Source organism: Alligator mississippiensis, chromosome 1 (genome assembly GCF_030867095.1).
Source record: "Alligator mississippiensis isolate rAllMis1 chromosome 1, rAllMis1, whole genome shotgun sequence".
Classification (NCBI taxonomy): Eukaryota; Metazoa; Chordata; order Crocodylia; family Alligatoridae; genus Alligator; species Alligator mississippiensis.
This window is the reverse complement of record NC_081824.1, coordinates 261,878,068-261,902,903: the sequence shown is the minus strand read 5'-3', so window position 1 is coordinate 261,902,903 and position 24,836 is coordinate 261,878,068. Positions and strand designations below refer to the sequence as shown.

General features: G+C 41.8%; 1 protein-coding gene across 4 annotated transcripts in view; it reads left to right on the top strand.

Annotated features, from left to right (window-relative positions):
• Positions 1-16,640: 16,640 nt before the first annotated feature.
• The window catches only part of ZPLD1 (zona pellucida like domain containing 1), a 47,095-nt gene continuing 38,899 nt past the window's right edge, over positions 16,641-24,836 (top strand). For 2 of the 4 annotated variants that reach the window (XM_019476575.2, XM_019476576.2), the window contains exons 1-2: positions 16,641-16,728; positions 19,178-19,609. The gene's annotated coding sequence lies outside the window, so the exon portion shown is untranslated. The remainder of the gene's footprint in view (positions 16,729-19,177; positions 19,610-24,836) is intronic. The other 2 variants (XM_019476578.2, XM_019476579.2) reach the window with 2 other exon arrangements.

Here is a 24,836-nt window from a genome sequence, read left to right as displayed (position 1 = left end):
GACCCAGCATCGTACTTCATATGTTTTTATGAAATTTAGGCAAGGTAAAATGGGAGAGAGCAACATACCATATTGCAGCCATAAGAGGTAGAAGGAAAAAGGGTAACAAAATGTTGATGCTAAGTACACAAAAGAATTTGCTACAACTATAGTCAGTGTTTTCCTCACTTAACCTTTGCTGATAAGTGAAAACTATGGTCTTGCTTTTTCTGTCCTAAGACAGAGAGTCCCAGAGGAGCCTAGAACTGTTTAGCCTATTGCTTCCTTAGTGCTTGCAAATTAAGTTACACATTGGTTTGGATAAAGTGGGTCAGAGAAAAGAGATGTGCAAAAACCCTTTAGAAGTTCCTCCTCTTCTATGCCCAAGTCCTTTGCGAAGTAGCATTCTTTGAGTACCAATGACTTTAAAACCCGTAGTGATTTTTCACATACTTAACATATGGTACACATTTCTTTTAATTCTCTCTTCCTTTTAGAAGAGATAAATGACTCCCAAGATGAACAGTTTTTATTGAATTTTGCAGTAAACAAACAAAAATAATTTCCAGCCTTGCAATCAAGCAGATCATTAGTTGAACATAACTCGTAAGTACTGGGAGATAGGAGGGGAATGATTTTTTACCTGTTGAGCATGCAAAAATGAGATAATGAGGCAGCAGACAGCTGGTACTAATCCAGTCAGATTCATATTTAAGGGTCCGGCATTACAAATATGTTGAATGCTGCAAGAAAAGCTCATCGTCTAAAATTGACAGCACTGCATTTCAGTATTTTACTTTTCCATTTCAAACTGCAAATACGGTATTGTGAAGGACAAAATGACAGAAAGCAAAAAAAAAGGAATCGTAGAGTCACCAGACTATAATGTGCCTTCCAATGTAGAAACTAGCAGGAGAGGAGCTGGAAAATGCCAGATTCTGTATCTAGGAATGGACCAGTGATTTTGGAGAGGGAAGTGTACAGTTTCTTTGGCTTTGTGGAGGAAATAGAAAGCACCGGATACCATATTTACTCAAATACAAGAGGAGCCGCCTCCCCCCCCCCCCCCAACAGCATGGCAAAAAAGAAAAAAGCCCCTCATCTTATCTTATAATTGCATACCAGGAAACCTTGTTAAATACATTATCTGTTATTAAACTGTTGCCAAAAGCAGCATGTGCTCAGCAGTGGAAACCAACTGTGAAGCTGATTAAATACAGCTAACACTGAGCACAGCCATAAAACACATGGCCCATATAGGGTAAACATTAGGGCTGTGCAAAATTTCGACATGTATTTCGTTTTGAAGCTGTTTTGATGTGTTTTGAGCTTGAAACAATGAAATCAAAACAAAATAGAAGGCTTTGAAACAGTTTCAAAACATAACCAGGGCACTTGAAACATTTTGAAAGTTTCGAATCCAGGCTTGCTTGCAGCTAAACAGAAACTAAGGGGAGGGGGAAGAGGAGGGAAGGACTGCTCTGATATTGACTGTGTAACTGGCTAGTGTCTGTGATCCTTCCTTGAGGTGCCTTCCAATCCCAGTCCTCTGGGGGAGGGACAGAAAAGGAGCATAAAAGCATTGTTTGAAATGAGCTTTGTCAGCTATGCCTTTGTCATGTTACTGAGCTGTGTCTTCCAACAGCTGAGCAGCATCAGAAAGGCCATCATTTCCTACTTGCTAGCCTGTTTCTAGCAAGTGGGATCCAATACCTTTTGCTTTCCTAATACCCTTTATTATTATATTAATTCCTTTCAATGTATTCCTCCCCCCAAATCCTCTTTTTTAGTCTATTTTGATTCTTTTCCCCCAGAAAAGAAATCTGTGCTCTCTCTCACAGTGTGCATTCCATTCACTGTGCAGAGAAGCACAGCATATATTGCATATTATAATATATAATTTATTCAGGAACACATACATACATTTATATATTTTGTTTATTACATAAATATATACATACAATTATCTACATATATTACATAAATACAGATTACATTACAGAAGAACACACATATGACTCCCCAGGTACCTCTCCACTTTTGCCTGCTGCATTCTCCTTCCCCCACCCTGCCATCCCAGCCTGTCCCTCACTTCCTGATGCCTCCATTTCCATTTTCACTGACTGGCTTTCTTGCCTGCTTTGCATTCTAGCTTCTGGCTTCTTTAGTATTCCTTCCATCCAGGAAGAGTACACACACACAATGCAGGTGCTTCCTCAGCCTGATGAAGGGTTTTCAACCCGAAAGCTTGCTAAGATACCGTTCTCCAACTATTCAGTTGGTCTGCTAAAGGATATTAGCCAGCCAGCTGGGTACTGCATGATGTCTACTGGACCTGATCCTTTCTTTCTCTGGAGCTCAGGCAGCACACCTACCCCCCTGTGCCACCACTGGCAGGAGTAGAGCCAGTCTGGGTGGTGGTGGGAGGCACTGCAGCCACTGGGTGCTCTGGGGCTATGGCATTCATTCTGCTCAATGTCTCTGGGGGGTGAAGCACCATACCTGGCCCTTCTGTGCCTCAAATTTCCTGCTTGCCCTGAGTCAGGAGGTGCCACTACATTCTCGGATACTGGAGGACTTCAACTTGAGTGGAATAGCTGTGGAAAGTGACAACACAGTAATGGAACAGGTAGGTGGATTGAAGATAATCCTGCCCTTGAGTGGTATAACTTTAAGCCAGATAACAAGTGCTTTAAGCCACTTAAAGGTATTAATATGCAGCCGGTCCAGGGGTTAAGAGCTCCAGAAGCTGCCTAAACTTACTGTGTAAGAAAGCCCTAAGTCTATGGGTACCTGTAGTAATTTGCATATATGACAATCTTGCCCCTCACTTCTATGTGTTCAATGAGAGCAGGGTTTCATAGTAAGGTAGGAGGGGAAGAAGTTGGAGGCTACCTGATGCTGTAGGAGTGTGAGGGGGACAAATTCAGTACAGACTGCCAATATTAGATTCTATATCTGGAAAAGTATAAGAAATGTGTACATTTGCAAGATATAGAACCCAGTTATTTGGGGGGGAGAGAGGGTTGTTTGATATTCAGGGTCATCTTATATTTGAGTAACTATGGTAGTTGGAAGTATCCATCAGGGGGACGTATGTCCATGCTACTGATTGTAGTCTGTCTTTTTTTCTTCTCATGATGTAACTTCATTATGGCTGTTGCCTGAGTTCTGGTTCCAACCTTTTCAGCTGAATGGCAGCAGTCATGGAAGTGATTCCACTTGAAGTAATGGCGCTGAAGACCATATTTTAATTCCAATGTGATTTTCTCATGGCAACCAAGAATGTTCAAAGATTTACTGGCCCGCCGAAGTTGGGAAGGGGGAGTGATGCTTAAGTCTATTTAAGGAAATTATGTTGAGTAAGACATTCAAAGTTGAAGTTGCTAATCTTGTCTGTTGTCTTCATTTGCAGGCCTTTACATGGTTGTATGAATGGGTGTGTTATGTGTTTTTGTTTTGCTTTGTCATTGAACCAAAAACAAAACCAAACCCCAATAGCTGACACAACTCTAACTGGAATTCATAAAGGTGCATGGCTCAGTGCATTTGGCAATAGCCTGTGGGCAGAGGGTTGTTTCATTCAGGCCACAAGAGGCACTTGTATATGTGCTGGGGGTTTAGTCATCAGGGTTTTATTCTATACTCCCTAAATTGAAATGGTGGGTTTTTAATTGAAATCCACCATTCCAATTTTTCTGTCGCATTATAGCAAAGGGCCTGATCTTTCTTTTCTTTTCTTTTCTTTTCTTTTCTTTTCTTTTCTTTTCTTTTCTTTTCTTTTCTTTTGGAGCCAGAGCCTACCTGTCTATTTGTCTCATTCAATTACTGTGGACCCTAAGGCCTACCCGGCTAACTAGTAGCCCTTACTGTATGTGGACTAATGGATGAATGAAACAAAATTCTGGGGACAACAGAGGCAAAAAACAGGATGGGAGTGTCGTGTGGGCCAAGGGGTCAAAACGTGAAAATGAGTGTTCCTGAGGGGGACACCGAGCAGAGCCCCCCAGGCTACACCCATGAGTCCTCAAAGGCTTCCAAGGAGCTGGTGAACACTGCCTAGTGATCCTCTGCTCGGAGGCATGTGTGAACCAGTGAGAGGAAAGCAGCCTCGCAGTCCCCAGGCACCTACCTGGCCAGAGCCTCCTTCCTGGTCATGTACAGGGCCAACTTGGCCAGAGCCAGGAGGAGGTTGACCAGGAGGTCCCAGGACTTGGTGGGGCTGTGGATGGGATGTCCAAAAATAAAAAGGCAAGGGATAAAGTTCATCCAAAACCTCAGGAGGAGGTTCCAGAGATGGAGGGTCTGTAGCCTGCTGCACTTGAGTGTCATGTGCACAAGGGTCTCCCTCTGCCCACAGAAGGGGCAGGGGACCGGGGTGTTGGTAAAGCTCACCACAGCCATGCCTGTGGCAATGGCTCCATGGAGGAGCTGCCAGTTGAGGTCTCCAGTGGCTCATGGGATGAGGGTGGAGTACAGGCTCAGCTACTGGGGTGCCCCAGCTATGCCCTTGCTGAACAGGTCCTGCCATTTGGTGTCCAGGCAGGACATGAGGGTGTTGTGGTGGATTCTGTGGTGCACAAGCATGTAGAGGTGATGGCAATGGATGGTGGAGTAGTGGACTGACTTGGTGTCTTCCAACTGGCTCAGGTGTTGGAGTGGGGAGTGCCGTGAGGTCAGTTGGAGCCTACCTGTGGCTGGGTGGTGAACTGCCAGTGGGCCAAGTGGCCTCTGAGCTGTGGGTGACTCCGGTCCTTCTCTCTGTGGCAGCAGTGCCCCCTGGGACTATGCGGGCAGGCTGCTAGCAGGCCAGGTGATGCCTCAGCTTGGAGGCAGTACTCAGCCCAATACAACTGTTCCCTGAGCCTGCCTGGGGAGCAGCACCTGGTGGGCTTCAAGCAGGTGGGCTTGGGGAAGAGTTGGATTGGGCCAGGTGCTGCCTCCAAGTTGGAGCAGCACCCGGCCTGCTGGCAGCCCACCCAGATGGCTCCAGGGGTTGCCACCACTGTGAAGGGAAGGACCCAGGCCCCTCACAGCTCAGGGGGCTGCTTGGCCTTCTGGCAGCTTGCCCCCAGCTATGGGAGAGGTGGGCATACCCCGCCAAAAAACAAAAAAAAAAGGATTGGGTCCCTCGCCGCTTCTGTCTTAAGCAGGCTCCTGAGGCTGGGAGGATGACTGGGGCAGCCTGGGAACAGGCTGGCTTGCCTCTGGGGCAGTGTAGGAAGGTGGCAGGAGGGCAGCTGGGTTGGCTGCTGGCAGGAGAAGGTGGCAGCGGTGGTGCATGGGGCACTGGAAGCCAAGGCAGGCTTGGGGAAGCATTGGATTAGGCTCCTCTGAGCTGGGGAACTAGCCAACTAGCAGGCTACCCAGGTCTCCAGCACCCTGTGCACCATCTCTGCCACCTTTTCCTGCTACCAGTAAACCTAACTGCCTTCCTGCTGCCTTCCCACGCTGCCCTAGGGGCAAGCTAGCCCACTCCCGGGTGGCCCCAGGCATCCTGCTAGCCACAGGAGCTAGCTGAAGGCAGAAGCAGTGAGGGGCCTGACCCGTTTTTTCTGCTGAGCCCGCCTGCATCTCCTGCGGCCAGTGGGTGAGCTGACAGGTACATCATTGCAATTTGCAACTTTGTGAATTAAACTATGTTGGGATGTGTACAGTGTGTAAAACATCTGGCATGTGTACAGCGTGATGCCATTAAGCCACATGAAGCGACCTTTTTGTCATGTGTACATGGTAATGGTGTTATGTGTACAAGCACCCATGCTTGCTAATGTTCTAAGGACCAGTGAAATCAATATGCCCGTGGCAAATTATGATTTGGGAGCTTATTATCTCTTTGTAAAACTCATTTTCCAGCCTACTGAATAAGCTTATAAAAGCATAGTTTTAATATGCTTCCTCCTCAGTTTTTAATTCCCTGGCCGACAGTAAAGAAAATTCTACCCAACTCTCAGGACAATTTATATTATTCTTTTATCTTGATGGCATATTGATCCAGATGAATATGCCTTCTTGAAAATAATGAGCATACACCTACAATCTGGCTTGTAAAGGTCATACGTAGAGCTTTCTTCTTCCTAGGGGCCTTTTAGCTTACCCGTTTTCCAAAGTGACATGAATTCTTATAGCAGAAAAGGTGTGTTCTTCTGGAGGGGGTATACCAATATAAATATAGTGCTTTAAACACATAGTCTAAAACCCTAGAGTCATAGAGAAGTAGGGCTGGTAGGTGTTGAGGGGAGACTTTTAGGATGCAAGGTTGGCTGTTAAATCCTTGCAAAAAAACCCCTGTCTCAAGTAATATGTGAATATTTTCTCTCAGTTGGATCCCACTGACCTCTCCCCCGCTAGTGTTACAACAGGAAAAAGGGTAGGTTGCCCGGGGTAGCAGGGGCTGGGGCCAAGTCCCTGCTATACTCGCATGGGTCTGGCTGTACTGGGGGAAATTTACCTGGATGGGTCTGGGCGAGTGGTGCTTCCCTGGTTCACTGGGGAAGAAAGTCCAGGGAAAACCCAGGAAACAGGCAGGCCCTGGGGGCATGAGAACATGTGCCCCGTGGAGCCTGTATCAACTGGCCCAAAGAGAGGACCAGGCAATTCATAAGAGGATGTCAAAAAAGGTGTGGTATTCAGTCTCTCCCAGAGCAGGTACAGCCAGTAAAATTGGGAGCTGCAGAGACCAGGAGATATGAGTCCAGCTGGCTGAACCCTTGTGAGTTATCGAGACCCAGACAAGCCATGAGCAAGCATTAATCGTTCCTTCCCAGAGAAATAATTAACTGCGGATGGTGGGGTAGTGTGGGTCATCCCAGCAAGTCCCTAGAGCCAGGACCAAGTGGGAGATATTTGTGTGGGATGGTTGGCAGGGACTGACCAGGAAGAGGGAGAGCATGGACCCATGAAGAAGAGCAGAGCTTAGAGGGAAACCGAGGCAGCCAGAGCAAAGAAAAGATTTGTGTGACACACCAAGGAGAAGCAAAAAAGGGCTTAAATCAGATGGTGACAGCCTAACTGAGCCATCAAACTGTGAAAGGAACAAGAGTGATCAATTTTTTTTGTGTGTGTTTGTGAAGGAATTAGAAACAGTTGAGGCCGGGAAGAAAAAAATCCACATTGATTTACCTTCCCTGGGTAAATTAAAGACAGCTGGAGAGAAGGATCCCTCTAGTGTTTGATTTATGGTCAGCTAGGACCCTGTATTCTGCACCTGGGATCTTCAAAGTGATGAAGTCTGTAAGGCCTGAAGTAAGTCTGGAAAGAGACAGGAAAGCGTTAAATGAGTTGATCCAGGGATCATTGCAGAAACTTTGAGTTTCACAAAGGGAGTTAGAGAGAGAGAGAAAAGGCAGGTGAAGTTTGTCATGACCCAAAGGGTATGATTTTGTGTGTGCTTCGGCACTGCAGAATTATTTCCTGCCACAAGGAGCTTTCTTTGCACGGTGCAATTCTCAGTTGCAAAGAGAAAACCCCAGTGCAAAGGAGTTCCCACCATTCGCATGCAAATTTGTGTCCCACTATTGGCTGTTTCTAAATTATTCCCACGTGGCGGCTAGCGATTGGCTTGCTAGCCCTATAAGAGGCTTGAACAGTTTCCGCCCAAGTTGGAGGAGGAGGAGGAGAACTTCACATCCATCTCGTGAAGAACTCCAAGCGCGCTGTGGAGCTTAACGAACCCAGTGTGCCTTAAGAAGGATATAGGGGCCTGATCAACCTCTAGCCTCTCCCCATCGCTGCCTGATCCCTCGATGTACCCTTCCCTGTGCGCTCGTTCCACGGAGCCTAGCAAACTCCGCATGTGTGTGTGTATCCAGAGCTCTTCTCCAGTTATTTCGTCCGTGGTTCAGGCTCGTGGACAGGCTCGTGGTTCTAGAGCCCTCAGCCGGCCTTGGACCAGAGTTCGCGGTTAGAACTCTTGTTCGCTCTTCTTCTTTTCTATCTGTAACTGCAATGCAAGCAAGTTTTCCTGCCTGCACCGCAACCATCTACGGTGTAAGTAAAATAATCTTTAATCAACCTCTACGCGTCAGTGCTTAATTCTAGTCCGCCGTGCCGAGATCCCTTTTCCCTGTCCCACGTGCCTGGGCTGCTGGCCACAGCCCCTCGGCCCCGACAAAGTATAACCCAATTAGCTAAACCAAGGAAGGTTTCAGCCAAAGAAAACAGATGTTGAGGAGCTATGGATCAAAGAACTTGGCAACTCGAGATGAGACTTTACTAGGCATCTCCCACTCTAGGCTAATGGAGAGTAGCTACCAACAGCCTGAGAGGAAAGGGCAGGGTGTAGGAGAGATGGAGCCCTGCAGAAGATCAGTGACCCTTCTAGATCTACCGCTGCTCAGAGAATCATCTATCCCTCTCGAGTATAATTTTACCATCAAGGTGTGGCAGGTGAATGGGGAGGATGAGATGGAGGTCAGTGTAATTCCAACATGGAAGTGGGGTGGAAGGGCATACCTGCTCACACACGGCAAGGTTTTATTGTTAGTGGATAAGAAAAAAAATATTTAAATACAATAACAGATTTGAACATAGATTTAAATTGAACAAACAAGAGTAACTTTATTATAAAGAGACATAATAAAGAACAATAAAAAAGTAATGCAAAGATTATAGAGATACCATAGCATAGCATACTGTACCATACCAGGGATCAATAACAAAAAATTATACAAAGAACACAGCAGCAAATTACCTATCTTTCCTAATGAATGAGATCCAGTGATGAGAGGACACTGGTCTGATATAGGGAGGGAAACAATGAGGAGTCAGCTCTGGAGCTTCACTCAACAGAGCTATCTCTACTCACAATTCACACTCACCATACATGTGCTACACAATCCGCTCTCACCCCCTCAACTTTATATCCCTCAGGACTTCTCCCTGAGACACAGAGGTTGAGTATAGGATTTAAAGCAACTCATTCCTCACATTAGGATACACACATACTTACACTGCAGAGAGCAAACTGCCAGCCAGAATCCCAAAGATTGGATTTGGATGAACCAGCACAGGAACAAATGGAGCTTTCTTAGCAGGGGAAAGAACTGGGGCAAAAGAACCCCTGACTCTGGGGTACCCAGCCTTTTAAGGCTCAAAATCACCCCATGCTTACTTGCCAATCACAATCCAATTATCAGCTATCAACCATCTATCTGTAACATACTTTCCAGTCTCATCCAGTCAGTATCATTCTCACTTCAGGCCTTCACTATCACTCAGAATGATCTTTGATTTTTACTTCACAGGAGCTGGACAGAGCCAGCCTTGGTTCTTGCCAAAACTAGGGTACGGTACTGTACATTCTTGGTTGACATAACTAGGCCATAAATTCAATAGTTCACCACATTCCAGCAAGCTCTTCATGGAGTCCACAGCACACATGTGCAACAGTTTCATTTTCCATACAAATGAGGTAATGCTTTGAGACAGCAACTGAGTTAATTAATCATCTCAGAATCGAAATGGAACAAATTCTTCCACAACAGAAGGGACCTCTGGAGGTCAGCTAGTCCAACCTTCTGTCTGAGGTAGTATCATCCCTATCCAAACAATCCACAATGTAATCTCTTAGTAACTGCAGTCAACCTTGACAAGATATAATACCTTAATACCCTAACCTGCCACAGGGGGACCCCAGCAGCCAGTGTCCTGCTTTTGTAAAAGATTTTTAATATGTGCTCAAGAGATACCAGGTAGAGGGCTACATTATAGAGGAAGGTAAAAAAAATGGCACAGTCCATATTAATCTGACCTTAGGGTAAAATTCCTTCCTGATCCCAAATATGGCAATTGGTCTGACTCTGAGCAGAGAGGCAAGACTCTCTAGCCAGGAACCTCCAGATTTAAGTCCCAGGATGAATAGTGGAGCACCCCAGTCAAAATCCCCAGCCTTGGGGGCAGTAAACACTCAATGCCTCCAAAGAAGGAATAACCCCCCACATGTAGTGGCAAGGCGGGGTGGGGTAGTGGAATTCCCTCCCAGCCCATGTGGCAACCAGCAAAGAAAAGAAACACGGTAAATACCCATAGTTGAACATACGCATAACTACGCCGATATCATTCTTTACCAGTGGCTGTCCAACCTCTCTCCTTGAACACCTCCAGTGATGGGAAGTCCACAGCTTCCCTAGGAAGTCTATTCCACTGCTTCACTGTTCATAGATTTAATAGATTTTATAGCCCTGCCCCCCACCATAGGCAGGAAGTCAGCTGGGATCAAGATGTTTTTCCTGATACCCAATCTAAACCTACTTTGTTGCAACTTCAAGCCATGGGTCCATGTCCTGCTCTCTGCTGCAAGAGAGAAAGGGCGCTTTAAGTTCCAGCAGCAAGAAAGAAAAGACTGCTTCTTTATGGTAGCTGTTGAAGTATTTGAAGGAGGCTATCATGTCCCCCCTTAAGTGCCTTTTTTGTAAGGTGAACATGCCTAGCTCCTTCAGAATTTCCTTGTATGACTTGCTTTCCAAGGCCTTTATCATCTTTGTCACCCATTTCTGGACCCTCTCTAACTGCTCCACATCCTTTTTGAAATGTAAAACTTAAAACTGCACACATTACTCTAGGTGAGGCCTAACCAGTGCCAAGTAAAAAGGAACCATCACTCTTGTATTTTGCACCTAATGCTTCTATTGATTCATCCCAAAACCGCGTTTGCCTTTTGTGTAGCTGCATCACACTGCAGACTCATATTGAGTCTATGATCTACCAGGATTCCTAGATTTTTCTCCATAATGCTGCTGTCTAGCCAGGTGTTTCCCATTTTGTATTTGTTTTTTTTGATTATTCTTCCTGCGGTGTAGTATCTTGCATTTGTCAGCGTTGAACTTCATCCTATTAGCTTCTGGCCAGCTTTCCAATCTGTTGAGATTCTTCTGAATTACTTTCTCATCCTTCAATGTGTTTACAATCCTTCCCACTTTTGTGTCATATACCAACTTGCTCATTAAGCTTTCTATGCCAGCATCCAAATCATTAATAAACATGTTGAATAGCACTGGGCCCAGGACAGACCCCTGTGGGACTCTGCTTAAAACCTCCTGCTATTCTGACACGTACCTGTTTATAATTACCCTTTGCTTGCAGCTATTGAGCTACTTGTCTCTCCACGTTATAGTAGTTTTGTCCAGCCCACCTTTGTCCAGTTTGCTTGTGAGAAGGTTAGTGGGATCTTATCAACAGCCTTGCTGAAGTCCACATACAGTATATTCATATTCACAGTATTCCCTACATGCACTGAAGTAGTAACTTTGTGAAATAAAGATCAAGTTTGACACATTTATTCTTAGTAAATCTGTGCTGACTGCTTTCAATCAGCCTTTCCTCCTCTAGTTGCTTGCAAATGACCTTCCTTAGGATATACCCAAGTAACTTCCCAAGTAGTGCAGTAAGCCTAACCAGTCCATAGTAGTTCCCCAGGTTGTCCTTTTTTGCCTTTTTTAAAAGGGGCACTATGTTGGCCCCTTTTGCAGTCCTCTGGTACCTCACCTGTCTCCCATGACGTTATGATGTTTTCAGACCAATGGCTCTGCCAGCTCCTTCAGTACCCTGGGATGAAGCTCATCAGTCCCTGCTGACTTGAATTCCTTCAGACCCTTCAAAAGTCTATGACCATCTCTTCTGTTGTTTCATCCCTCAGTTGGTCCCCTTCATTATCCAAATAATCCCTGTTAGGTAGGGTAACCATATAGGACAATGTGAAATCTGGGGCACTGCCCTTCTGCCCTCTCAAGTAAGCGGCAATGTTGCAGGCAGAGGCAGGGCTGGAGTGGTGTGTTGTAGTTCTGGTGTTACTATTACTTCCTCATTTTGTCCCTGAAGGATCCTAGTAAGCTTCCTTAATGGCCTGCCATTTTTCCATTGCCTGTTTTTTTAATTTAATTTAATTTGAATTTTTTTTGCATATCAGGCTTTCTACAAACTTTGTGTGCAGTCACATTGTCTTTTACCATTCTTCTTGTGGTTCCATCATGTTGGAACAATTTCTTGATGAGTTTCCAATACTGTGGCCTTTAGAAGCTCCCAACCTTCCTGAGTGCCTTTATCCTTAAGTTTGTCTTCCCATGGCACCATGCCTATGAACTTGAGGCAGGTGAAATCCTCCTTTTTGACATCTACCAGTCTTATTTTGCTGACCAATCAAGGCATAGTTCTTTTCGCAGGCTTTAGCTTCCAGCTCATGTGTTTATTCCCCATGCTTTTCACATTTGTATACATACATTGGACATATTTTGTATTTTGACCTGCTCACTTCCCTTTTTGCACCACTTGTTGTAGTTCTGTAGCTCTCTGGTCCTTTCCCAGAATTGAGCTGCATCTTCTGGTCCTTTCTTCTCTGGATTGTTTGCTCTGTTGCTGGAGGGTCTTAATCACTGTCCCCTGTGGAACTTGGTTTATAGCCCTCCTTACTATCTTATACCTGTATTACTTTCCCATATAGATTGTGTGATTGCTATCTGCAACAACTTATTCAATACAAGCAGTCCCATCTACATCAGTCTTAGTCAGGTCATCCTTAACTCAGGATCAAGATATTGATCACTCAGCTATTTCTTATGCTGCGTTTCTTATGTCTTTCCAAAAAAGCAACTGCTACTTGCCATTGTTGGAGACGGGACAGTGAGCTAGATGGACCTTTGTCTGACCCTGTACATCAGTTCTTGGATTCACACATTTATATCGTGCACAAGACAGTAGCATTCATGTGTAATTTCTCACTGGTACAGGTACAGGTTGAGTGTTTTGACCAAAAAAAAGAATAAAAGCTGCAAGACATCCATCAGATAATGGAGAATGCAGGCATATTTCTTTGCAATACAGGCTAAACTACTCATATTTTTCAACCAAATCATTATTGCTTCACTTGCCCTATGCTCTCGAGTCTAACTGACTTCCAATCATCTCAATGAGGTAATCTTTCAGCAACTTAACACTAAACTTCAGAAAAGGTGAAATCAGGAAACCACTTAGAGTAAAATAATCTCTCTGTGAGGGCCCTTTCTCAGAAATACAAGCTTGGCTGGTCGGCAACTGCAAGTGTGTAGGAAGCCATCTGAATGGGAGAATCTGTCCACTCCTCTAAGTACTTAATAGGTCACTTATTTCTCCTTGCTAAAGAAAGTCTGGTGATGTCTGCATTTAGCTGAGGAAGCTAATGACAAAGGGAGGGTACGGGCATTGCTGTCAAGCAGCAGAGAAATAGATTAGTGTCATTTTTCAGAATATAAGTGCTTTCTCTACCTCCCTTCTTGGAAACCTTGGGGTCTCAATAGAGGAGGAAAAATGCATTAAAGTAGTGGAACATAGTAATATTTTGTATTACAGTTATTAAAGGGGTGGGGATGTTGGTGGTTAGAGTAAAGACTGGGATCACTCCCAGTTCATAAACGGGACTCTGGCATGATGAAAGATTAAAATGGGCAATGTTTAGTTATTAATATCTTTTGCATAATGTACACACATATTTGTGTAGTATAATTTTGAACGCATAAATGTGTTGGTAAATGTCACATTGAAAATTAATTAAAAAAATCAGAGATGATCTGAAAGCCAAATAGAAGATAATTTAATAAAAAAAATCCCTGAACTGTGTGGAAGTTCAGTTCTAGATCTGCATTTCACAGCTGTCTTTTAGCTCAGCAATGTGCCAAGTAGAAGCCCTGGATCAAAATAACCTTCAGATACGTTGAAATTTGCAGCTCAGTCTTGATCCAGACTTTGTGACCAGGGGCTCACTACTATGATGCTATGAAATAAACCCCATATTCTAAAATGAAGAGCAGTGCGAGGGCACAAGTACCAAGCTACCCTCATTTTTTATTACAAGTTCTCTCAGCTCTGTTAACTGTTCGCATTAGAGAAGTATTTTGAATTTCAGTTTGATGAAATAGAATATAAACTGTCTGATTTCTAGGGTGCATGCTATTTAATTATTTAAAACTGATAGATTCCCTCTGTAGATGTTAATAAATGATCTAAACATACATCAAAGTTTCTATACTGTGTGCTTTTTTCTGTCTTTGATTATAACTTGGAAAAAAAATCATAAAATATTGAAAACTTTTCCCTTGCAGCTACAGTTTTCAAAACCACTGAATCTATACAAAGGAATAATTTAAACTACTCCATGTGCATGCAGTTGGTTCTTAATTAACTATATTCTCTCAGGAAAGAGATTAGTTAGTGTGAGTAGCCCAAAACACATTATTGGTTAATAAAGCAAACAGAGCAGTTGGATGCACAGAGAAATGGGTAGAAAATAATTTTGAGCATAATGCCTTCATATATATATATATATATATGAATGGGGTGCATGTTATATTTGGGCTGCTCTATGTCATACAGCAGAAAGAGGAGGAGGCCAAAAATAAGTGATGAAAAATTTAGAGGCATGGAAATTCTTTAGTATAAAAATAAATTGAATGATGACTATGATAGGCCAGTTTAGAGAGAGAATTTGAAAAAGACCATGGTAGGTTAGTTTAGAGAGAGAACAAGTAACAAGAAAAGATGTATGTATTCCATATATACTACGTATATAATAATGATCAGCATAAAGAAAGCAAATTAGACTGAATTTGCTTACTGTCTTTTATAACAGAAGGATAATGGGGCAGCCAATGCACCTGGCATGGAAACAGCTCAGAGATATCTTTGTACAATAGATCAGTGAGATTGAGCTTTTCATGATTCCAGAAAGGATTGGATATATGAGTGACAATATTCATAATTGCAAGTAATAGAATGAAAAGTCGAGGCATATATGTGTGTGTATGTGTATATAATTATATATACAGTAAAAGCTTTGTTATCTGGCATGGGTGGGGTAAGGGCGGGGGTGCTGGTTATCTAAAAATTTTGGTTATCTGAGAGTTATACCTATTAAGGAAGACAGGAGTGCAGTGCAGCCACCCCCGCCAGGAAGAGCCAGGTGCTGCCCTGGCCCCAGCCCTCAGTGGCAGCCCATGCTGACCCACACAGAATAAACAACAGAAATACTTGATGCACATGCTGGATAGACTTGACAAAGATTCCAGCTGCTAAACTGAGGATTTGTATTGGCGGATATTGGAAATTCCTGTTAATAGAGTATTCCAGTTAATAAAATGCTGGTTAACACAGCTTTTACTTTGTGTGTGTGTGTGTGTGTGTGTGTGTGTGTGTATATTTCATGCTTTGTGACATAATTCAATTACTAACTTTATTTAGGCAAGGAAAAACCCTTTCCTTACAGTCAGATTACATCATAATTGCCTACTTTGAGTTACCTTGGACTTCTCTTTGAAATATCTGGTTGCTGTTGGAGACATGATTCTGGTGTAGAGATACCACTGCCCTGATCCAGTGTGGGAATACCTCTGTTCTTATGTAAAGAGGGAAAAATTGGTTGAATGAGTCATTTTAAAGAAAAGTGAAAATACTTAGAAATATTCTCCAGCTATTGTCATGGGTTTGTAGAAGTGATTATCAAAAAATCCCCATTTAGAGACACTAAAAAGTTTCACTTTGAGTTTGATCAAATGAGTTGGGTGTTTAAGATTTAATCTATGTACAGAATAAATCTGGTTTTGTATTTGTGCTCAAACAACACAGTAGTTGTATTTTGCAGTTTCAGATCTCTTTGTGAAGCTCTTACAGTGTTTCAGATATTCTGGCTTTCAAAGCCAGTACGGACATATACAAGATATCGTCAGAGCTCTGAGGGGTTGGGGGGGTGGTGGTGGGGAGGGAAATGATGATGACTAAGAGGGAAAGCAAACAAGGAAATAATGTGTAACAATTCTTTTATAACTGTCTTGGCTTTTCCTTGTACAGTGCTAAGCACATAATATCTAATTTGAATTACGTTGATTATTTCTTTAAAAAAATGTAAAAGTAAGTTAATTTGGAAATTAATTATGTTTTTCTTGCTTATTTCACATTTTCAGAAACTGCCACTGCTTCTCTTCTTGGCATAAGTAGAAGACAGCATGTGAAAACTGGGTTGCTTTTAAACACTGTTTAAGAAACAAACAAAATGAAACAAAAGATCAAGAAACGCCATTCCAAATATATAAAGAAAAAGCTTGAAATAAGGTAGAATTTATTTATTGACCGTATCTAAAAGTTTTCTGAAATGTCAGAGTCAATGTCAGCATTTCTGATTTCAAGTAATGTACAAAAATATGCAGTGAGAGTAAAAAAGGCCTGCCTGGAACGGAGGTGAATTTTGAGCGTATAAATGAGTGAGACGTTTTGTGGTTATAATGAGCTACATTTGAAAGCCACATTAAGTAAAATATATTTTATTTTTTTTATCTGATGTTATGCTTTGTATTGTGCTTGTACAGTTGTTCTGATTAGACTAACTTCTGCAACTGTGCTGAAGAAAGCTTGAAAAATGGGTGAATGTTTTACACAGCACAAATAATTTCTTTACAAATAAAGAGTGTAAAGTCAGAGAATCAAATGTCTGGCAAGCTCATGCTTTCTGGAAAAAAGTCGGTCACTTGCCATCTCAGTTGGAGATGGATGCCTCATGGAAATTAATGGGAAAATACTCTTGTTTTTTATTTTTCCATGTTAATGAATAAAGTGGATTTCAATTCATTAACTTTAAACAGTAGATAAATAACGTGTTATAGGCCAGTGAAATTGCAGAGTGCCAGTATTTATAGAGAGCTTGAGAATGAAACCTGTTTTTATGGGTGCATGCGGCATGTCCTTTAGATAGATTGTTTACAGCATAATCTGATAATGGTGAAGTGTTTGTTGGTAAGTAGTACAGAGGTTTGTTCATTGCTTTCTATAAATAACAAGTTGAGTTAATTACTGTGGGAATATGTTCTGTTTCCCTTCTGCACCCCTACCCCCAACCAAATCTAACGGATGTTAATCCATTGAAAGCTAAATTGTTGCTGCTCCAAAGTGGGTACCTTGGTTGAGGGGGAATAGTGTAGAGCTTCCCCAAACACGCAAACATAACACCAGTGTAAGTAATCATTTTAATAAGATTATACAATGGGAATTGTTTGTGCTGCTGACAGTGGTTATAGCCTCCAAAGGTGCATGTCTTACCAGGGCCTCATAGCTGCAGAATGCAGAGCATTGCTTTCCACTGCAGTGCAGTGATAGCAAAGCACGCTGGCCTTTGATCCGGCCATTCTCACGTGTGACTAATGTGAAACTACATTACTTTGGTGGAATGACTCTCTGCTTGCTGCAGAATGTAAGAAGATTTGGCCCGTTTTTGACCCCTTTAAAGGCGTAACGCTACATGACCTTTGAGCACTGTTACACCTGCTACACATCTTCTCAGTGCAGTGTAGGCTTTGAGGACCTCTCCTGGAGTCTGCCGGACCTTTTAGTTACTGAAAGTGCTACTTGCTTTATATTGAAATGGAAAAGTGAAATGATATCTATGAATCTAGCTCAGAGTTTTATTGTGTTCCTATACAAAGGAAAGCAGCCTAAATGTCATTGGAGATCCCTGTGAGGCTGAGCTTGCTGTCTGTTTCAACAGACAGAAGCTGCAAGGAGCATCTTAAGATGATTTGATGTTTTTAATAATCTCATCTCATGGCCAAAAGGCAAGCCATGACCTTTATTTTATGCTAAAGGTGTCTTTAAAAAGAATCCAACAAAAAAAAAAACAACAGGAGATTTGTGGTTTGGATATCTGCTCAAGGGTAAATAGCAATCAGGTTTATGGGATGGGGAGATATTCCACTGTAGATTTGTGTGATGCACTGAACTAGCTTGTCTACATTTTAATAAATAAGAGTTGCTGTGTTTGTCTTCATTTTATTAGGCCATATCTGGGCTCTTTACTCTAGACTGTACCGCATCACTGATGTCATGGGACAGACTTTTGTGTTTACTAAGTCCTTACTCAGCCAAACACCAATTTGCCTGAATCACAGTATAGAGATCTGCTTCGGTAACAAGTGCCCACAGGGTCTGGCTTATTTTGATTCTTATCATAGACCAGATCCCACAGTTTATACCCAAGCAAACCTTCCACTGCTGTCAATGAGGCTTTTGCCTTGTGAAGACATAAGGACAGTGGGGTTTGATTCTGCATCAGCATTTTGAATTGGTTAGGGCCAGATTTTTCCTCTTTTGAGGCATCACAATACTGAGGGGAGGGATGACCCACTTGAAGGTCTGGTGGAGGATCACAGACATCTTTCTCAGTTCCAATGGGGCTATGCAGTGCCTTGAAGGAGGACTGTGCCACGGCTTCATTACATGCTGGAACATGGCCGTGGCTGACGGTACCTCTCAAAGGGATCTGGCCTTAGTCCGGCAGCTTCTGGGATTTCTGGGGGCCATTTTGCCTAGAATGAACACTTCCTGGTGCTCTAACTAGAAAAGTGTGATGAGATACGACCCTTTACTATGGACAATGCCTACTGAAAACAACTGTATTGTGCTGTTAAAGCAATAGTATGCTTTTCTTTTCTGCTTCTGCTGTTGCCTTCATATATCAGTGTTTAACAGAACGATACGAGCAAGACTTTAATGCATTATTTCAGCCCCACGTGGCTTTTGCCATAACTGTAACTAGCAGACATTTGGAAAATTATGAAGGTTCCTTGCATAAGACTCTGAGCCTACACAGCATGTTTTGGTCTTTAAAGTTGTATCCTAAGTGCTGTGATGGCAGAGGCAGGGGTTTGCCCTTTAAAAAGAAAAAGGAAAAAAAAGAAAAACTTTAATATACCAAGACACATCAAAGCTTTTTTCAGTGACACCAGGAACTGTAGATCACCATTTCTTTAACTGAACTGTAATAAAGATGATAAGTATGGATTATTGAAATAAAAACCAGAGGGGCAGGGGAAAAAAAGAACTAACAAAACATAGTGGAAAAAAAGCAGAATTCCAAAGATATGGGAATAGATGTTGTGAAGCAGGTTCAGTTTCTAACAGCTTGATCTTTGCTTTTGTATACAGTAGGCTTTGTGTGCATTGATGTCCTGTCGGTAATTATCATTCTGCTGACACCCATATTCATGATGACACTCCATATCACATTTTCATCACAACATGAAATGTCACTTTTTTTGTCTGTTAGGATGAGTTTAACCCAGAATTGAAAAGGCTAGACTTTTCTCACAACGGGACATTGATAACCTTGCAGATTAGTTCCTGATCCTATCTCAGTATTTGTCTCTCTCTCTCTCTTTCTCTCTCTCTTTTTTTATTATTTTTTTTAAAGGCAGACAAGGTTTTTCCTCAACAAGCTGATGACAGAATAATTTCTCCAGATTGATTGTTTGCCCCACATGGACCTCTTGAGATATTTGTATAGTGGAAAGATGGAGATCAAAAGAGTGCAAAAAAAATTAAAAAAAAAGAACGAGTGAGCGCAGAGCGGGATTGAAAAAGCCACCAAAAAAAGAACCTGCTCAGGTTTCAGTCTGGTGATGAACAGACTTGTTAAGCATTTTGAAACCTGTCACATTTTCCCATCTAAAATCCAGGCATACTTTTAAAAAGAATTTTCATAATGAGTGTCTCTTTCCCCCATCTGAAGGGTCGGAGTAATTTCTGAAAAAGTTTTGCCATGCAGGGAAGTCAAACACTTAATCACATGCAGCAGTACAGGATAGATGGAGTACAGCTGACTCAACAGCTACAGGGGATTTGGGTAAGTGCCCATCATGTAAGCCACCTAAAACTTTATAAAATATTGACATTTTGGTAATATCAAATAATGAATACTTTTATATTTATCTTTTTATCACCTGTCAGGCAACATTGACCTCACTGGCAACTTTAGCTGTGGAGGTGGAGGAGAAAGAGTTACATTGGGAATCAATTACTAAAAAAGGAAAGCAAATTCATATCCAAGTGTGAAAATAAGTGTTAATTTTTTGGTTTTACTGTTGTTTGATGGGAATAGGGAATGAGTCCCTTGAAGCCTTGAGGTTACTTCTTCAGGTCAAACATTTGCAAACCCTCTCACAGTAATTTCATCAAGGAAACAATCTTATCCGATGTGTGGTGTCAGTCTGCTAGTTCCCACAAACTTTGCATTGACAGAAGCAAACAGACAATTTTCATAAGTGAGATTTCTTATCTGGCTCCCATTGCAATTGAAAGACATTAGTTCCATGATTGGAAATAGCATCTCCAGTTACGACAAATGGACTTAATGATTGTACCAGCTTTGTATTTTAAAAAAAATGACAATATATTCTTGATTGAGGATAACTGCAGTTTGAAATCAAGACTGTTAAACTGATGAACTGATATAGTTCAAATGGACATGGTTATTGTAAATGTTAGATGTATTCTGAGAAGAATGTTATCACGGTCTGAAGACAACAGCTGATGGGACTTGACGCTCTGCTTAGTACTGTTGTGTGCTCTTGATCAAAAAATATTGTCAGTGCCTGGCATATTATGTTTTCTTTCACCTAGATCTTGAGCAGCCCCTGTCAGGTTCATTTATAGAGGCTGGCTCTAAAAATGACTTCAAACCTTGTTTTGGGTCCAAAGTGGTTATGAGAGGGACTCAAAACAAGGTGAAAGAAATGTCCCTAAATGAATCATTTTTCCACTTCAGAACAGAATCCATTTGTGTATGTGTGCGTCTCTCTCTCCCACTCCCTCTCTTCCCCCACCCCCACCCCCCCCAAAAAAAATTATAGTAACATGGTATATGTGTTCTGACTTAAAAGGTTTTAGGAAACCTAAGGCATTGCTAGCTTTCTCAAAATAAAGTATTAGCAGCATTATATGCCTAAACTGTATAACTGTTAGGAATTATTTAAGACCTCATTGTCAAATATTTGTTTCCCTAAAAACAGGGGTGTTGTAGTGATCCTGATTCTATAAGCGATTGCTGCTTTTGTAAAAGGAAATCTTATTTTAATGGTTGCTTTGTGAGCAGGAAGCAGATGGCCTCAGCGTAATCTATTTGCTACTGACATCAAACAGTTATTTATGGAAGATTTATGTTTATATTGGTCTCTTCAAAAGAGTAAAAGGAGTCATTAAAATAGAATGATAGTCATTTAGATCTTTATCTACCCCTGTGGCTGGATGCCTGGGGACACAGGCATTAGTGTACACAGTGCCTCACCTCTAAATCACTGGTTTGAATTTAGCCCAGGATTAGAAGCGACTGAAAGTCATTAGTGGCTGATGGCTCTTCGGTGGTCTGTGTGAACTGGTATAAGATTTCTGTAAAATTTCTAGAGTATGCAGCCATGATCACAATTAACAGTTTCAGGAGAAATTCAGTGGACTGAACATGACTTGTTCACTACAGGTTTCAGGGTCCATACGGGTAATTCTACATAGCTGCGACTGGTGTGGTGCACGTCAGGCTTCAGTCTCTATGCCTATGATCTGGCCCCTGTCATGAAAAGAATGTGTTTGGAAAAGGAAGAAATCTTGGACTAATATTAGTCTTGTGCATACAGAAATTGGAGGCAATTCTACAAATGTCAGTAGAGAAACTCTAATGAAAAACTGGCGTGAATGAAGTCAGAGTCAGACTGCCTATGTCTCAAATACATTCAAAGAGAAAGAATTAACAAAATATCTATTTTACAAACATTAATATAATTTTGCCCATCACAAATGCGGCTGGATATAATATTGGTAGACTTAGCGTTCAAGAAAAATATAGTATGTATGAGGTAGCTACTGAATGCTTGCGTTTATAGACATTTTATATTCAGTCACTTAAAGCTTTGAGCCCTACCTGTTTTCTTTATATGATATTCTGTTACTCAAAAGAAGAAGAAAAATCCAGAATGGATTTTGTTTGGTGTTTCACAATGCAGAAATGAGTCATAGGGTGACAATGTATGTGTGCCTCATACATGCTGGTATAGGAGCTATTTCTCTGCATTTCAGTAGGAATCTATCAAAATATTATGTCAAGAGATTTGGATTTTATCACACAAGATGGAGTAAATTCAGAGGTAAGGGCTAAGGTCATGGTCTGTGGCATATTAGCAATTAAACCTCGAAAGGAGTTTTTGCTTACTAAGGACTTTAAATATTTGAACTAAAGTTCTCTTTTCACAGCAATGTGGCAGATCTCAGTTCTGATAACCTGCTCTCTTCCTTCTCCAATCTTCTACCAATATAAAGGATTTCTTTTTATCAGAGAACCTATGGTGCAGAAGTAAGAGGACAATTTTATCCTGAATGTAAAATTATGAGAATTCCTGTTGGAATTAATCCCTTTTGACAGAATCTTGTTCTCAGATTTGCTGTTGGCAGTGACATTCTTCACTCTCTATTAGGGTGGTTCTTCTGTAGACATGGTTAGGTCATTCACACAAAACAGAATGTTGGTCTCTCTAGATGGAGGAGTTTTTTTTTTGTCCTGCTTTCTGTAGAAGCTTGCTAAAACTGCACTGTGGAAATGCACACACTGTCACACTGTTTGGAAGATATTTGTGGTCCCTGTGGACCACAGAATAAGAGCTTCTCACTGTTTTAAGTTTAAGATTTGAATGTGAATTTTTGGGCTTACGTTAGTTAATGGGTTTTGGTTTTACTGCAGTGATTTGAAAGCAAAACGACTCTTTTAAATAATATGCACATTGAGGGTTAAAACCTCTCTAGATTTTGAAAATGTTTTATGTGTAACATAAAGAAGCTATATGCAACTCAGCATTGCAAGACATTAAAGCAATTATTTTGGCAGTTTTCAAAGTTTAATCAGATCTTTCTATGAGTAAGAATAGCTTCTTTGGGAACCATAGTCAGGAGTGCAGGGGGATGAACAGCATTTCTTTTGTGCCATAAATTGTTAAAGGAGCTGGAAGAAGTTAAAAAAAACAAACAACTTTCCAGGATACAGTTGGCCACAGTTACTTAAATTTGTGCTTTATCTCAAGAATTCTTTAGTAGTCACATACGGAGGCAGGATCTGTCTTCCTAGACTATTGATCCACTGTTATACTCCCATTTTTGTTATGATTATTAACAAATATTAATAATTAGGCAGATGTCAGTGGCTTTTTGGAAACCACTGCTCTGCTTCATACAAGTACAATGAAACATTTCAAATGTTAATATTAATTACTTTACCATGACTGTTACCTTTAACATGCAAAAAGTCAATTTTTTAAATGTAGATTGCCTCCTCTAGACCACAATCTATCAGTATATTCTAGGGAGTTATTACAATATTAATAAATATAAGCATATTCAGTGCTCCTCCTCTAGCACCCACTTTTGCCACTGCTAGAGATAGCATATTGGGCTAGATGAACCATTGGTCTGACCCAGTATGGCACTTCTTATGTAAAGAAAAGTAGGTGAGTGATTATCACGTAGACAATTTGTAATGTTAAAATATAGACTGCTTTTTTTTAAAGAAATATCCAGAGTACTTCACTCAGCTTAATGTGTATCTTTATGATTCAACAGCATATTGGTTACTGCATTTTCTGGTGTACAAGACGCACCTGTGTTTAAGAGAGATCCCCCCTGAAAAGATAAAATTGCGAGAGAAAATGTTTTTAATTGATTACATTTTGCTCCATTCTTATTACAATGATTTCAGTTATTTTTCATTGTGTACATTGATTGAATAGGCTCACCTTAATCTTAGACTACTTTGAAGATGGAAGGGCAGGTGGGATCTTATATGCTAGAACATATGATATGTAGCAGATAGCATTTTGGTTATACAGTGCAGTGGTTATATATATCTGCCTAGACTTTAACCTATCTAACCCAGTAACATTAGCTGAAGTTTTTGCCTGTCTGAAGATTGCAGGGTGAAGCTCCAGATGGTCAAACACTGCTGCTGCTCTTTATACATACCTTTGCTCACTTCACAGGCAGGTCTTCATAAGTTAAGGGCATTCTATGGCGTTGAGACTTCTGTGATCTACTTGACACGCAATTAATGCCCATTAGCATTAGTGCAATAAAGCTGAACTTGAGCTATCCATTTGGATCCAGAGCTAGATTTTGGGCAGTTAAGTGGTGCTTTAATTGTCAGACAATTTGCACTCGAAATCAGCATTTGAGTTTGGATTCATAGGCTGCTATAACTTTTCAGTCTGTGTCTGAAACCTTCCCTAGGCTGTTACCACTAATCGTATTTATTTGAATACAAGATGAGGTTTCCCCCCCCAATCAGCATGGCAAAAAAAGCCCCTCATCTTATAATTGCATACAGGGAAACCTTGTTAAATACACTGTCTCTCATTAAACTGCTGCCAAAAACAGCATGTGGTCAGTAATGGAAACCAGCTGTGAAGTTGATTAAATGCAGCCAACACCAAGCATGGCTATAAAACATATGGCCCATATGGGATAAACATACTGATGGGCACCTTTTTATTATTTATTTATCCTGTTCAAGGCCAAATCGGTTCCAAATTCAGTTGGGCAAAGCCCAGTAGTCAAGCTTCAAAATTCAAATGAGCAGAGCTCAATCGTCAGGTCTATGTGGCTCTACCACCCAGCAAGTATCCTCCCTGTTATACTCATTGCTTTGGGGCTTCAGATACTGCCTGTGACAGGTCGTCACGCTGGGCCGCCCTCAATGTGGCCCACGCACCTGTCTCTGGGCAACCGCCCGCCTTGTCTCGCCTGCCATGCTTTGATCTTAATTGAATAATTAATTAATTAGTGGGAGGCTGCCCCTGTCCTGCCCCCTCCGCTGGGGGCACTGTCTGCGACTCCTTTCCTCCCCAATACCGCAGCCCAAGCCTTGCAGATGAAATCGCTGTTATCTCTATTCGGTCCCTGTTTTGGCCCCTTACTGTTCTCCCCGGTCCTTCCTTCCTGGGCTGCCCCCTCGTGGGGCTTTCTGGTGCCCAACTTGGGCCCCCTACAATGCGACCCCCTATCTGGGGCTCCCAGCGCCCAAACTTGGGCCTCACAATAAT